Below are 5434 nucleotides of genomic sequence, written 5' to 3' on the forward strand. Positions count from 1 at the left end.
GCGGACAGGTGTAAGGAAGTGATCTATATCCTTTGGTATTATGGGTTTTGAATGTGAATGTTTTGACAATGTGTTTTAATATGAAGGGACTAATAGAGAACCTTTCTTTCTATGTACCCTACGTTATTTGGGGTATTACAACCAGAGGTTAGTGAGGTATAGGTGATGTTTGTTGAATGTATATATAGCTGATAGTATGTGGATTACATCTTCCGTCTATGACATTATTTGTGGTAAGACAGCATTATTGCCCCTGAAGAAAGATAGGGTAGAAATCCGAAACACGTTGGGAAGACACAAGAGGATTGTGAAGTTTTCTAGTACTGTCACCAATATATGCTGTCATGTTATATTTGGAGCAATGTAACGAGAATGCAGGATTTATAATTGTGAATTAAACGAACTCTGTGGGATTAAATTTTAAAGTGTGTTCATTAAAATACTTTTAGAAAGGTGTTGATTTGGTTAATGAATTACATTTTAATACGCATGGCAGTGTCCCTTTGTAGGGCGCACCTTGTTTGCTCATTGGATTAATGAGTCTTTTGTGCATTAGTTTGTTCATGATCCTAGAAGCCTAGGATCTTACCCAGTTGCACCGTACTATTTAGAATTAGTTTCAGAGAGGGTGAATTAACTTAATTGGCACTGCACCCCCACACTTCATTTTGTGTTTGTAAAAGAACATGTATAAATGGCTACTAACAATTATTGTCTCACTAGAACAGTGTCCTGCAAAATGGTGAGCAAGCAGCATGTATGTAACCATACATTGACAGCAGTACAATTATATCATTTAAAACGAATCGGTAGTGACCATGGTATTGCGTGCAACACATGCTGCCAACAGAATTGGGTGCTGAATATGTATACGAGACTAAACGGACAGTACTATGTGGCTGGCCTATGACCAATGCCACATCTGTCATGTCTAAACATTCTGGCTATGTAAGCGATGGGCAGTATGGTAATGGGGAAGTGTTGAGTCAAAATTGCAGCTTAAACAGACGGGAGAGGATCAGCATGATAGTATGCGAAAGATCATTGCACCCTGCGTATAAGGCTGCTGCAGTGATGTGTGGTGCATTACGTAAAGATAAGGAGTGCTTATATAATGTTAGTCGCAATGAAAGGTGTAAGGCCCAAATTGTGCTAATCGCCTTTACAAAAAGGAGGGGTCGCGGAAATCAAGTATCTCGCATACGAGGTAGAAGAGGCAAATAGACAGTTATGTTATCAATTCAATGCACATAAATAGAACTTTGCTGTAGGGGGGGGGGCACGTTTAGCCTCAGGGGCCAGACTAACAAAGACCAATGATCTAAGTTTTGATTGGACACTATGGAGAAAAAACAGTGCACCGTTGTGATGATAAAGTTGTTGCAGAAATGTGACCCCCGTTGTTGTGTGTTGGAAGAACCTTAACCAGCATCACATTTTACATTTATAGATCAGGATCTAACATACTTCTAAAAGACAGGTTTTCTGGTCAATGCCCAAAAGCGGAACAGAATTATGAAAGCTCAATGCATAAATTCTCCTAAATTATAAACTTCTCAACATACATGGTGACATCCTTAGAATGTAAATAGGTTAAATATGCATTGTAAGGCTCCCCATAACACGTAGGGTGTGGGCTAATTCAAAAAGAAAGAACAAAATATCAGCGCTGGAATATTTTTAGGAGCTGCTGAATCAGAAAATGCGATGACATATATAAAAATATAGTAACATTTTAAGCCTGTGAAAGCGAAAAGCTATTCATCCAAGTTGTGTCCATCTGGTGCTTTTATATTGAGATTGAGGATTTTCATAGGCTCTTTCTGTCTCTGTGTTGTCCTCCAATACATGCCGCCGGTGGGTGCATGGTCACATGGTTGATCACAAAGAAACTCAGGTCTCAAAGCCCCCCACCACCCCTATCCTTTTCCTCCACCTTGCTTTTTGGGGTATCTTTGTAGGTTAAACCTATGTGCAGTATTCCTTGCTTCCTTCAGATAGATCTAATCATTGGAGCAGCTACACTTCGTCCTGGCAAACTTCCCATATGTGATGCACCATTTCAGATTGCATGGGTGGCTACTTGTAGAATGGAGCAATGCATTAAAGCTAGTTCCTTTGCAATGTTGCGATATAAATCAAAATTTGGATGGTGTCATTTGACTGTGATGGTTGCTCCCTTGGCTTTGGTTTCAGTGATTTTCAGGTTTATGTCATTGAAGTTTAAGAGCATCACACATATTTTCCAATCAGGTTTGCTTTTCAAGAAATGTTCACATGCTTGTACCCCCACTTTCCCATCAATGGATGAAAAGAGGGACACTAGCCTATGGAGACAAGGCTGAAGTTTTCTTCCCATGAATGTCTTTGATTTTGGACAATTGTCCATTGTAAATCTCTGGTCAGAAGGTAATAATGCAACACAATGACATCAAACCTAATCGTATTTGGAGGTTCTCCCCAATACAGAATAATTTGAAACAACAATTAGAACATCAGCTGGCTTTTTAATTAACTTATGACCTCTCCCCAAAAACATATTGAGAATACAGTTGGGTGAGAATTTGGTTGAAAAATAAGAAAATAAAATATTCCACAGGCAGGTTGCAATCACTCAGGGGAATTGTGACATATGTGGAGGGTGGGTAGGGACAATGACGCAAACCTTGAGACATTTGCTGGTTGAATGCTTTGCCACAAAACCCTTGAGAATAAAATACTTTTCAAGATTCGTAGATAACGGGGCCTGGTTAGAAACTGAAGACTTTTGGTGGAGGTTATCGGTAGGAAAGGATACGTTTTTATCAATGAGTATCTTGAGGTTTTTTAATGAATTAGGATGTATTAATGTATAATGTTTTTAGAAGGTGTTGGAAAAGAATGAAGGAAAAGTTATTTTATAAATGTGTGTAATGTGTATTTTCTTCCAAATGTATAATCTAACAGTGGTTGGAAAGCAATGATAAGAAAAAAAGAGAGAAATCTAAATATTCTATGAATATGTTTAGCTTCAATTTTCCTTCCCCTTTTTATATGAAATTATTATATTACATGTTATTGGTTTTGTATGTCGTGCAAAGCCACAGTTTGGCTAAACATACAAAAAAACAAAACAAATACAGTTGGGCGAGTTTCTTTGAGGATGCTCTTTTCAGCTTCATCAATCGGGCCACCTTTAGACAAACATCCAGCAGTACCTCTTATTCCTGTGTAATGCTAGGTGGTGTAGGGTCTTCTTGCAATTTTGTATAGCATAGCAGGTCTTTCGATACCACTTGGCTTTCTGTAGCTTCTTATACAGAATGACCAAATCCAGGCTTTTTAACGTGCACATTCCATTGAATGTGTTTGTGTTTTTTTTTTCTTTTTCTTTTTTTTTGGGGTGGGGTACCCGCCCAAGCCCCCTCCCACACTTAGTTTTTGCTATTGCCCACCCGCCCAAACCCTTAACTGCCCTTTCCCACCCCCTGACCCCCTAAAAAAATTCTATGAGCACATTCGATGGAATGTGCATGTTAAAAAGCCTGGGGATGAACAGGCAGGCGATGAAAGGACGTTGTACCGCCCAAATTGCCTCCACAGTGTGAAGGTTTGATCACCATTGATTTGTGTGTTTTGAGGTATTTGATGATCTCCCAGTACTCATGTTGTTGACCCATTTATTATTCCTAGTGGGTCTGAGGTTTTTTTGTCAAACATTTCACTGTGGCTGGCAGGCGGAAACTGTAAGTTAAAACATGATTGATTGTAGAGCTTAATTTACATGCCCAGCCAGTGTCAATTCCATCCTCAGCAAGAGCTGGAATAGACTCTTGTCGCATGAGTCCACAATGTAGGTAGGTACTCAATGAACAGCATTGTCCTGGGAGTTTATGCGCATTGGGCCTCGCAAAGTGTGTTTGTAGTAAATGGTGAAGAATTTAGAAAATGTAACTTTCAATATACGCTGGTCTAGATCAATGAGAATGAGTGTATAGTCTAATTCCTTGCTAGGACAGGGAGTCGTGCCTTTCTTTAGGATTTCTATCTTTTATGTCTACTCGAGAGATGAATGCTTTGTGTTCTCTCCATTACTTGCTTTCTGGTTCCTATAGTGAATTCTGCAACCTTATGGGTTTTGGTCTCTTTGCTTTTGTTCCTTTTTCCCTGTGCAGTCCTCCCATAGGCCAACCCTTCCTCTTGCGCGGGTCCTTCCCATCTGTTTGCCTTCCTGTTGCAGGAGCTACACCTCCTTCAGAACATTCGACCTGATGGGGTGTAGTCTCTGCTGTGCTCTCTGGTTTTGCAAGCTTTGATGTAGATGACCTGATGGGGCGCTTTGCTCTCTGGTTTTGCAAACATTGATGTAGATGACCTGATGGGGTGTAGTCTCTGCTTTGCTCTCTGGTTTTGCAAACATTGATGTAGATGACCTGATGGGGTGTAGTCTCTGCTTTGCTCTCTGGTTTTGCAAACATTGATGTAGATTACCTGATGGGGTGTAGTCTATGCTTTGCTCTCTGGTTTTGCAAACATTGATGTAGATGACCTGATGGTGTGTAGTCTCTGCTTTGCTCTCTGATTTTGCAAACATTGATGTAGATGAATCTTCTAATGCACAGCAATATTCTCTTTGGAATTTGTTAAGTAGGTTGTTGCGCAATAGTTCAAACATCTACCCAAAAGTGTGTGTGCGCTCTCATTTTAATAGTCTTCTCTTGCACTCAAAATGTGCTTTGCTTGCTCTGCTTCATCTCATCTTCATAACTCTGCATGTTCTATTCTATGCATGTTTGCAAAAGTTTGTGTAAATCAAAAATTCTACAACAGATCCACAAAACAAACTGCCAAACACAAATGATCCAAACTACGAGACATACAGGGGCGTCAGATTTTCATTCTCTCATTTCTCCATCTTCTTCCTCCTCTTCTACTCCTCGTATAAAGAGCAAGTTGTTGCATCGTATTAAAACATCCCCCAGCTGTCCAGACAATGCTCCATCAACGTATTCTTCCGTGTTTGCCAGCTGCATGTTCACATATCCTTCAACAGGTACCAGATAGCCTTTGTACTCCATTCCCCATTTCAGTTTCACCATTACTGGCTTGCCAGTCAGTCCATTGAGAAAAGGTTTGGGGTTCGATGGTAAACTCATATTGTGTTTATTTCCCCTGAACGGGAAAACGCGAGACTCCTTCTCGGCCCGCTAAAACCATGCGCCTCCGCTGGAGTGTGCTGCGAAAGAAGATGGAAGCTGGAAGCGCGCCCCTTCATCTTTCACCTTTAGCAATAACCTTTAACGCATTTTCCCTTTCCATTTTGGCATGCTTGATTTATATAGCTAGGAGTTTAGCTGTAGCATGTATTAGTTGTCGTACCCCATATATTGAGCCTCTCAGGTCCTGCTCTTCAATGTATGGTATAGTGAGAGTCATTGAAAAATGGGCAAAGGGA

At 40.3% G+C, this 5434-nt stretch overlaps 1 pseudogene; it reads right to left on the minus strand.

Annotated features, from left to right (window-relative positions):
- Window positions 1-4874: 4874 nt before the first annotated feature.
- Window positions 4875-5163, minus strand: LOC138512949 (small nuclear ribonucleoprotein F pseudogene; annotated as a pseudogene).
- Between the last annotated feature and the right edge of the window lie 271 nt (window positions 5164-5434).

The sequence above is a fragment of the Ambystoma mexicanum genome, chromosome 12 (genome assembly GCF_040938575.1).
Source record: "Ambystoma mexicanum isolate Mex_15411 chromosome 12, UKY_AmexF1_1, whole genome shotgun sequence".
Lineage (NCBI taxonomy): Eukaryota > Metazoa > Chordata > Amphibia > Caudata > Ambystomatidae > Ambystoma > Ambystoma mexicanum.